At 42.6% G+C, this 11252-nt stretch overlaps 1 long non-coding RNA gene across 1 annotated transcript; it reads right to left on the bottom strand.

Moving 5' to 3' along the window:
* Positions 1–960: 960 nt before the first annotated feature.
* LOC116419303 lies at positions 961–4714 on the bottom strand. The gene is made up of 3 exons (XR_004229580.1): positions 4673–4714; positions 2345–2871; positions 961–991 (listed from the first exon to the last, which is right to left on the bottom strand). It is a non-coding gene; the product is annotated as an uncharacterized LOC116419303 (long non-coding RNA).
* Positions 4715–11252: the final 6538 nt, after the last annotated feature.

Below are 11252 nucleotides of genomic sequence, written 5' to 3'. Positions count from 1 at the left end.
CTTCTAGAAAAGACAGCAATGATTTTTTCTTAGGGGGTTTTTGTTCTACAATAAATCAGTGATTCTAAATCTTCTGAATCTGGAGTCTGCCTCAGGAAATTCCCATATGCAATCTAAGAACAACAATCTCTCTGAGTCTAAAATCCTGGCTTTGGAACCTCTGATCCCAAGGTCCCCTACTCCCAATCTAAGAATACTATTGTTCTCACAATCTGTCTGGCAAGAAACATTACTGTCTGTTGGTCAGTGATTACCAAATTCCAGAGGCCACTCCTTGGTCCTACTTCCGGGCCATAAAGTCAGCATATCCCCAACTTGAAGAAGTAGATAAATGTGTCTCTTTGCTTCTGTCCTTTGCTAAATTCTCTTGGAATTGAGACTGCTTGTAATGGAATTACAGTTACAACAAACTTTGCCCCTTGACCAGGAAATGGGCATATTCTTTTGAGACACCTTGTCTGAGACACCGGTCTGTGACCCCAATTTTTTATTTGTTTATTTTTTAAAATTAAAGCTTTTTATTTTCAAAATGTATACATGGATAATTTTTGACATTCACCTCTAGAAAATCTTGTGTTCCAATTTTTTCTCTCCCTCCCCGTTGGTAAGTGGTCCAATATATGTTAAACATGTGTAATTCCTCTATACATATTTCCACAAATATCATGCTGCATAAGAAAAATCAAGTCCAAAAGGAAAAAAAAAATGAGAGAAAACAAAATGCAAGCAAACAATAACAAAAAGAGTGAAAATGCTATGTTGTGATCCACACTCAATTCCCACAGTCCTCTCTGTCAATATAGCTGGCTCTCTCCATCACAAGATCACTGGAACTGGCCTGAATCACCTCATTGTTGAGAAGGACCACGTCCATCAGAATTGATCATCATATAATAATCTTGTTGCAGTGTACAATGATCCTCCTGGTTCTGCTCATTTCACTCAGCATCAGTTCCTGTAAGCCTCTCCAGGCCTTTCTGAAATCTTCCTGCTGAAATAACGGTTTGGTCATGTATACTTATTGTGTATCTAATTTATATTTTAATATATTTAACATCTACTGGTCATCCTGCCATCTGGGGGGGGGGGTAAGAGGTGAAAAATTGGAACAAGAGGTGTGGCAATTGTTAATGCTGTAAAGTTACCCATGCATATAACCTGTAAATAAAAGGCTATTAAAAAAAAAAAAAAAAGAAATCTTCCTGCTGGTTGTTTCTTGTAGAACAATAATATTCCATAACATTAATGTACCATCACATATTCAGCCATTCCCCATCTGATGGGCTTCCACTCATTTTCCAGTTTCTGGCCACTACAAAGAGGGCTGCCACAGACATTTTTGCACATAGAGGTCCTTCCCCTCCTTTAAGATCCCTTTGGGATATAAGCCCAGTAGTAACACTGCTGGATCAAAAGGACAGTTTGATAGCCTTTTGGGCATAGTTCCTTCCAAATTGCTCTTCAGAATGGTTGGATCCATTCACAACTCCACCAACAATGTATCAGTGTCCCAGTTTTCCCACATCCCCTCCAACATTTGTCATCTTTTCTTGTGTGACCCCAATCTTTTGGGGTTTCATTTCCAACCATAACATTTGGTGGTCTAGTACAGGGAGAGTATGGCCTCCCCTGATTTGATTCCCTCCTGTCAAAGTAAGCCCCCCCCCCCATTTTTTCTCTTATAATCCTATAGCTGGAACACCCCAAGCCACTAGAGAAAATCTTGTCTGGGTCATTATGAGCTCCACACTCAGTAAGTTTTCCTTGACTGGGACATCCAGACTGGGAAATCCTGCAATTTTTAGCAAAGCTTCTAGGGAACCTTTGCCACTCTTCACCTGGGATGTCAGAGGAGATGAAGTGCTATATATAGGATGGCTTTTGATAAAATATTATGCCTTTTGGCAAAAATGGGACAGTCCCCTTTCATGTCATTTTGCCTGTTTCTGTGTCTGTGCAGAATGTCTGTGTCACGTTTGTCCTGTGAGCTAGATTTTGTTACTGGAAAGATTTAAAACATAAGCAGTAAGGAAAAAAAATAACCACTATGCTGTAGTTAGAATGCTGGGAAGATTTCTTAAAAAGCCTGACTTTTCCTGTGGAACTCAGCTCTGGCCCAGCTGGGGGCTACAGAAATAAAGTTAGCTAATTAAAACTAAATTAACAAACATCTTAGCAGAGTCTCACAATTTTTGAGAGCAATGATTAAGGAGTTTGGCAATCAGTCATTTTAAGATTGCAAGAAAAATTCCTGAAACATTGGGGATAATTCCAGGAATTTATCCCATTCTGGAAGAAAAGAAAAAGGAAAAACAACCCAGGTAAATAGCAACTTTTTGCTTACCTTTCCTTCTCCCTTATCTTGTCCAGAGTTCCTTTCTGCTCTTTTGGGAAAGCACCCCAGAAGGTATTAAGGGACCCTCTCCACTCCTCAGAATGGTCCTGAGTGTATCTCAGTTGTGGGGTTTATTAACAAGATCAATATAGCCCAAGTCCCTCTGTTTGTTCATCTCAGATCAGATTAAAACTCAAATTCTGCCTCACCTGTAGAAATAGGGGAAGCAGTTATGGGGATCCCACACAACTTTGCCAGCTTGTGGGAAGGGGGATGGAGTAGAGGTTAAGCCCCATTCCTGAGTCCTGGGACCTGAAACTACCATCAAAGGGAGATCCTGGCACGTCACTCCAGCCTTCAGCAGGTTCTGTCCAGCAACTGCCTGGGAAGAATTTGGATATCCCCGGCACGATCCAGCATGGCAGTGTGAGGTAAGAGAGCCAGTCAGCCTCTGCTTTTGGTAAACTACGTTCTCTGTTTCAATTATGGATGTGTAATTTATGGCAACTTGTTTTATCTCTGCCCAGTTTTCTGATCTGTAAAGAGAAATAATGGTTGTGTGCAAAAGTGCTTAGCATGAAACATACTGTATGAATGTTAACTGCTTTATTAGCTGTAATTGCTTCACATTTGATAACTTTATGGGTTTTTAGATGTGACCAACAGATAAATGATTTCTAGGTGTTGTAAAGTAATTTGAAAATTTGTCTGAGATATAAGAGTAAAAGCAATTTTAAAGGAGCGCTAATTAAAGTCCACTAAAGGGATATGTAAACTGTAATCTCTTTGTACTGAGATTGTTAACCGAAGAGTTTGGGACTACTTTAAGAACTCTAGTTATCTAGAGTCAGACTTCCAAGGGCCCTGTTGGTAAAAACTGGCACCTTAATCCTATTTCTGGCTGACAAAAGAGAAATGATTTGCGTGAATTGGAAAATAACTAAAAGGCAATTCAGTTTGTCTAGGATCTTTAATCAGAATTTAGGGAGTCTCATTATCTAAAGTTGTCCGTTTCAAAATCTGTTCTATCTCAATTTTAAGAATTGTCTTGTTTTCTCCCTAAAACAAAAGGGAAACTTATTTAAGGGAATAAAAATGATAATAATAATTATTTAAGGGAATAAAATGATAATAATAATTATTTATTATTTGGGATTATATCCTAAATAACAATTATCTAAGGGAATAAGAATGATAATAAAAAAGACTATTTGGCTATTAGGAAATTTTAAAATTGTTAACTAAGTTACTTGGAGTTATTGTCATCACGCTGAACCTACAATTGATAATTACTGTGTGTAGATCAAGAGGGATGAGGTGAAGGCCTTATCAGTTCACCTCCAAGTAAGAGATGTGCAACGCTTTTTTCCCCCTTCAGGGTGAGGTTTCAAACAGCACAGCCAATAAAAACACTACGAATAGTTGGGGTGGGCAACAGCAGGCTCACCCCTTCCCCAGGGGTTCTGTCAACTCCCCTTAATTTATAAACTTGCCATTTTTTGGGAAACCATTCAGGGTAAGCAAGGTCATCAGCCCTGAGAAATGAGCCTGTTTAGGATTTATAGTTTACTAAGAATTTATAAGCCTGTATAATGATTGATCCTTTGCACTAGGAAAAATTTAAACATATGAAATATAAGCAATATCTCTTATGGATTTAAGTTCTGTTAAACTTGAAAAATAATCTATCTGGCCCTAAGCTGCAATTAGTAGAATTTGCTATTAGAGAGAAAATCTCTTGGGACTGTAACTGATATTCCTTTGTGTTCTGAATTTGATTGCCTAATCATTGTCAGTAGAAATGCCGTAAGTTTCTAGGTGGACGTCTTATCTGGGCAAGAGTTGGGAGGTCACCCTTAGCCTCTGCTTAAGGTGGGATCCTTCTGACTCAGTTTCCCAGTTTTGTTTCTTTATTTCCCCCATGATTATTCCTGAGTCTGGCTAGGAGGGGAAATTCTTTTTTCTTTTCTTTTTTTATTAAAGCTTTTTAATCTTCACAAGACACGCATGGATAATTTTTTAAAATTAACTCTTGCAAAACCTTGTGTTCCAATCCTCCCCTTTTCCCCATTCCTTCTCCTAGATAGCAAGCAATTCAATATATATTAAACATGGTAAAATATGTTAAATCCAATATATACATACATATTTATATAATTATTGTGCTGCACAAGAAAAATCAAATCAAACAGGAAAAAATAAGAAAGAAAATAAAATTCAAGCAAGCAACAAAAAGAGTGAAAATGCTATGTTGTGATCCACACTCAGTCTACAACCCTCTCTCTGAGTGCAGATGGCTCTCTCCATCACAAGACCATTGGAACTAGCCTGAATCACCTTGTTGTTGAAGAGAGTCACGCCCATCAGAATTGATCATCATACAGTATTGTTGTTGAAGTATAGAATGATCTCCTGGTTCTGCTCACTTCACTCAGCATCAGTTCCTGTCAGTCTCTCCAGGCCTCTCTGAAATCATCCTCCTGATCATTTCTTACAGAACAATCATATTCCATCACACTCACATAACATAATTAATCTCCAATTGATGGGCATCCACTCAGGTTCCAGTTTTCTGCCACTACAAAGAGGGCTGCCACCGATTGCACGTGGAGGGTCCCTTTCCCTATGAGGTGGGATTATTGCTGCACGATCGGCTGTCAGACAGATGTAAGGATGCTTTCTCCTGTCATGTGTGTGCTGTCTGGCTGAGGTCTGAAAGACCTGTTTCGATGCGATTACAGTCCTGTCCCTGCTTTTTCCTTTTATAGCAAATTTCTATAATCAGAGCAAATGGTCAGGAGAGGCCCTGAGCACAATACAAGGATGTAGAGGATATCTTGGTCTGCAGCCCAGGCCTGGAGGCTGCTCTGGCTGTTGCCAAAGAACCTTGACCTGTTGCTTCCTGGGGAGGGACTTTCTTTGTCCGAAGGCCCACATGGCCTAAGCATTTGGGCCACCTCCCTTTTGTTTCTGGGAACGGAAGCGGACAATCTTATCATGCCCGGATGGACCAAGGTTTGTGGGATCTGGGAGCTAAACCAATCTCTGCCCCCTCCTAACCTTCCTAAAGCCTTTTTAGGAAGGCGGGGCCAGGTCCTGGGGTCTCTGGAACCCTGTGCCAGAGCCCTGGCTTCCTTCTCATAGACACTTAGTGTCTTTGGGGTGACTGCCTTAGAGCCAGCTGGCCCAGCCCTTCTAACTGAGGAAGCCTCCCAGCTCCCTTGGGGGTCAGAGCACTCGGAAGCTAAGGTCATCAGCGGCTTGCTGGTGGGCGCTTGTATGGGGCTCTCCTGCTGGACACCCCCGACCTGGCTCCCCGAGTCTGGCCCTGACAACACTCAGGGGACATTACAACTAATGGGACGGTGTGAGACCCAAGCTGACGACGTCAGACATAAAGAGGAAGCATTTCTGTGGTCCTCCCGAGGAGAGATCCAAGCACACCAGAGCAGACCCAGAGCTCTCAGCTCCTAGTTCTGCCTGGTGTGAGCAGAAATAGCAAATTTGGCTAAACAACAAAAGGCTTGGGTTCATTGGATGGAAAGGAAGCAAACACCCACCAATGGTCAGCGGTGCTGTCTACTTCCTGGGGGTCATGTAGCTTCCAGAAACTTAGGCCTCAGGTCTAATCCACTCATTTCATGGACTTCCTGAGAAATCATCACCTTGCTCCCATTCATAACCCAGATGGCGAATGGTTTACAGTGGGTCCGATTTTCTTGAAAATGGAGAAAGGAAGGCAGGTTATTCTGTGGTGACCTTCAACAGCCCCTGGAAGGCTAAGCCACTGCCCACTGGGACTTCTGCCCAGAGAGCTGAACCCCTTGTCCTCACTAGGGCTTTGGAATTGGGCGAAGGAATGAGAGTGAACATCTGTACAGACTCCAGATACGCTTCTCATATCTTGCACCCTCATGGAGCTGTATGGAAAGAAAGGGGACTTTGGCAGTAAACAATTCTCCTATTAAGTATGTGAGGGAAGCGGGCTTGCAGATTCAGCTGCCCCCGACCATGGCACCTTTAATTCCCCAGCTCCCTGACTCCTATACCCCTTCTTATAGCTCCTCACGGAAGAAAGGGGACGTACCCTTGCTCCTTCTGGGCGATGTCAAGCACTCTCAGGCCAACTTCTAATCCCAGAAGCAAGTCAGTGGAAACTTTGGTCTACACCAAGCTACCCACTTGGGAACAAGGTCTCCTTGGGAAGGAAAGGCAGCAATGCTAGTTCCCTGGACAGGATATTTAGAACATGAGAATATCCTGTCCATGCAAGGCCCCCATGAAAATCTCATCTCACCGCCCTCCCCAGTCTTCCTCTGGGTGGGGTTCCTGGCTATTGTCCCTACTAACCCTCATACTGACTCCACTTTTAATTATTCTGTTTTTGCTCCTATCTGACCCCTGCACATTTAACCTACTTGTGAGATTTGTTTCCTCCAGGCCCCAAGTTATGAATTTCTAGCTGCTCATTCAACCTGAATATCATGGGCTAACTGATTCTCAAGACACTCAACATGCCTTAGATTTTACTGCCGCCATCTTTAAGTCATGTGCTTCCCCCTTTCCTCCCCTCCCCCCAGTCTGGACCCCGCCAGGCAGGGACAGCTCTATGTCCCTTAGCATGAAGCAGCCCCAGAAAGTGAAATCTCCATCCCTTTGAACCATGAATTTGGGTATGACAGCTTGAGAGGGGAAATGATGTAATACAGCTTAACAATAAGTCAGTAATTCCAAATCTTCTGAATCTGGAGTCTGCCTCAGGAAACTCCCATATCCAATCTAAGAACAACAATCAGCCAGCAAAACCCTGGCTTTGGAATCTCTGACCCCAAGGTCTGCTACCCCCAACCTAAGATATTATTGTTTCAACCTCTCTGGCAAGAAACATTACTGTCTGTTGGTCAGTGATAACCAAATTCCAGAGACCACTCCTTGGTCCTCCCTCCAGGCCATAAAGTTAGCATATCCCAAGATGAAGGACTAAATGAATGTGCCTTTTTTGCTTCTGTCCTTTGCTAAATTCTCTTGGAATTGAGACTGCTTGTAATGGTGTTACAATTACAATAAATCTGCCCCTTGACCAGGAAATGGGTTTAAGCCTGCAATTTTTTCGAGACACTTTGCGACACTGGTCTGTGACCCCAATCTTTTGGGGTCCCTTTCCAGCTTCAACACAGTTAGACTCTAAGCTCCCCAGAGCAGGGGTATATGGTTGTTCCTTTCTGTGTCTTAGCACAATGGAAGGCCCCTGCACTGATGTAGAGATTAGGAAGAAGGAGAGAAGTAAAGAGAGACGGGGCAAAGAAGTGGTGGTGGAAAGGGTGCCCTGGGAGACCGGGTTCAAAGCAGCGAGATTGTGCTGTGGACAGTGAGGGACCTGAAGTTGAAAGACTTCAAATCTAGTTTCAGACACTCGCTGTGTGACCCAGGCAAGTCATTTAAGCTTGTCTGCCTCAGTTTCCTCCTCTGTAAAATGGGGATAATAACAGTACCTCCTCCCTCCTCAAGGATATTGGGAGGATTGTATGAGACAATATTTATAAAGCCCTCAGCACTGTGTCTACACAAATGCTAGCTATTATTATTGTTATTATAATGATGTCTTACTTGTGACAAATTGTGGTCTCAGTGCCCCAGGAAGCATCCTAAGGCAATAAGGTACAAGAAAACTGCTGATCTGTTTAGGGAAGAGAATTCCCTCTGGCAGTGAAATCATAGGCCTACGTAAAAAATATCCTTAGTGGAAGGTTTGCTATTATTACTTCTGCTCTAGGAGACATTAAATAAATGATTGGCTGAATGCACGAATGTGGTAGGGCTCTTCCCATGATGCTACAGTGCTCATGGGATAAACAACTGGACTTTATCCAGAGAGAAATTGGTTGGAGGAGATGATGTCCGAGGTCTCCCTGACTGCTTTTATTTCTCTAGAAGAACTTTTTCTGTAGGAAAAAAACCAACATCACTAATTGGATAATACAGGGAGGCAGATTTCACGTAAATAAAAATATATTTCTTTCTCTCTCTCTCTCTCTCTCTCTCTCTCTCTCTCTCTCACACACCCACATGTACATGAAGTCTCTTGCTTTTGTGCGACCTAAATATATCATATCTTATTATGTCATAATTATATCATGTCATAATTATAATATATACCATCATATTATATTTATTACATCAATGAGTAGTGTAGTGATTTGCGTGCCGGACTTGTGGTTAAGATAACTAGAGTTGAAATCTTTCTTCAGATACTTGTGACCCCAGGCAAGTCCTTAATTTTTACCTGCTTCAGTTCCCTCAACTGTAAAATGAGGATCATAATAGCACCTATCTTGGAGTGTTGCCTTGAAGATCAAATGAAATAATATTTGCAAAAAGTATTTAATTCCTGGCACACAGTAGGGAAGAAGAAAGCATTTATATAGTAGCAAATGATTATTCCCTTTCCCACTTAGTCATCTTTCCCTTCTTGCTCTGAGAGAGTCAAACTTTATAACTATGAATTAAAAATAATAATAGAAGTAGAGAAAAAGAGAAAAAAAACAGCAAAACCAATCAATGCAGCAAACATATAAACAAAAAAACCTTGACACTACATGCACTCACCTCTGTTAAGGAGGCAGGGAAAAGTGTTTTTTCATATTTCTTCCTTGGAGCCATGATTGTGCTTTATAATTTTACATCACTTATTTTTAAAAAAAATTTAAGTTTTAATTGATTTTTAAAAATATGGCCAAAATTTCTTCCGAGGATTTCTTGTGAGGGAACCATCCTATATAACAAATATCTTAAAGACAAAACCAACAAACAAAAACAAAGGAAAAGAAAAAGAGGGAAAACCCTATCAAAATGTATCAACACATTGAAAAATTCTGAAAGTCTGTGCAGCGTCCCACTCTTGGGGACTACTTATCTGTGTCACGGTTTGGGTTGGAGTGGCTTCTCATGTCTCTTTTTGGGAGTCAGTCTTGTTTTTTGTCATTTTGCAATATTCACATTTGATTTGTTTCTGTGTTTCCTTTCATCTGCATTGTCCTTGTCATTGCAGAGACCATTTTCTTGGCTCTGCTGACTTCTCCCTCTGCATCAGTTCATGTAGATCTTCTAAAGCTTCTTTGCATTCATTATGTCGGTCTCACAGTAATCCTCCTAGATTTTGCTGTGATATCAGAGAGAAAGACCTAATCTTTAGTTGTTTGACAGCAGAAAAATCTGTTTCTCAATTCTTCATCCCTGGAGACATTCAAGCATTGGTTGGTTACTCATTTGGAGAAGAAGTTGGGGGGAGGTCATGGTCAAGGGTAAGAGGTCAGACTGATTAGAGAAGGGCTACTACTCTTTCTTGTGTCCTGGATTCTTTGGGCAGTCAGATGAAGCCCGTAGACCTTTTCTGAGAATCACATTTCTAAATGCATAAAATAAAATATATCGGTTTACAAAGTAAACAATATGCTCGTTAAATATTAAAATATTTAAAAATATGAGTTTATAGATCCCTGGTTAAGAAAACCCTGGACTAGCTTCTTATCTGTAGCAGAGATTCTGGGATTCTATCCTGAAAGAAATTAACAATAAGCTGGCAGGGCTCCCCCCTCCCCACTTTTCCCCTTGCAGACCCACAGCTTCTTAAAGGGAATTGTAGTCAGGTGGGGTTTTCTCTGGGCACATGGAGCTGCTTCTGTCGGGTGAAACTGCAGATAAAGGCAACAAGAAGTGAATTCCGAGTCTTTATTAGGCTGTGCTTTATGAGAGGAGAGGTGATCTTTAAAAGGGGAAGGGATTGAGGATTCCCTGTAATGATAATGGATGGAGGCCTCTCACAGTTGTTTTCCTGACAGCCAGCCCAGCACACTTTCCGTTCCATTAAACTACACAAGAGCACCGAGAAATGCAGAAATTCCCCTTGGATTGCCCACTTTCCCCTCCTGGGAGCCCTTCCTCCTTCTCCTTGGATATCCCTCCCTTCCACCTTCTCCCCAATCTCTGTGGTTCAGACTTATGCTATGCCCGTGGTCTCCACTCATATCAGCCTCCAAGGGTGCCAGGGTGGGAGTTATTAACTCTATTTTATAGGAGAGGAAATGGAGGTCCAAGGTCACCAAATAAGAAATGGCTGGAGTTGGATTTGAGTCGGTCTGTTGACTCCTTCCTTCCTTCCTTCCTTCCTTCCTTCCTTCCTTCCTTCCTTCCTTCCTTCCTTCCTTCCTTCCTTCCTTCCTTCCTTCCTTCCTTCCTTCCTTCCTTCCTTTCCTCCCTTCCTCCCTCAGTGACAGGGATAGGATGCAGCCAGGGCCCTGAGCTCTGCCTGTAAGCAGAGGACTCTCTCCCCATATTGCCTGAATGATCCGGCAGGTTGGATGGATCTAACAGGAGGAGACAGCTAAGGGCAGGGGGTCACTCTGTGGTGGATTGAGCCCCCAGGCCAGGAGGGGCTCTGGGGGAGGGTGGGGGAAGGGAAGGACATGAGGTCTGAGAAGCTCTAAATGCTTGCCCCAACCATCAAGTCCAGTGTCACTGGGAGGATGGACACATAGCTAGCAGTTCCCTTAGGTCAGTAGGGAAGGCCTGGGGTGGGCCAGAAGGCCCCATATCCAGCTGGGTGTGTGTGCTCCAGGCCATGGATACCTAGCTGGGGGCCGTGTTCTGGACCTGGCCCAGAAGCCCCTTTCTAAAAGGCTTTGCAGGTGCCTTGGTGAGGGGCTGAAGTGCACTCAGCAGCAGCCTGGCTCCCATTCCCCCTGGCAGGGGGCGTGGGCAAAGGTCTTTCTGCCTGCTTCTGTGCCCAGGTGGAAAAAGTGGGAAAAGATTAGAATTAAAATCAGAGGGGCTGGATTCAAATCTTGCTTCCCCTCACCATCCATACCACATTGAAGCAATCACACAACTTTTCCAGGTCTTAGTTTCCTCATTTGTAAAA

The sequence above is a fragment of the Sarcophilus harrisii genome, chromosome 5, assembly GCF_902635505.1.
Source record: "Sarcophilus harrisii chromosome 5, mSarHar1.11, whole genome shotgun sequence".
Classification (NCBI taxonomy): Eukaryota; Metazoa; Chordata; class Mammalia; order Dasyuromorphia; family Dasyuridae; genus Sarcophilus; species Sarcophilus harrisii.
Note: the sequence above shows the minus strand (reverse complement) of the source record. Positions and strands in the feature narration are given on the sequence as shown.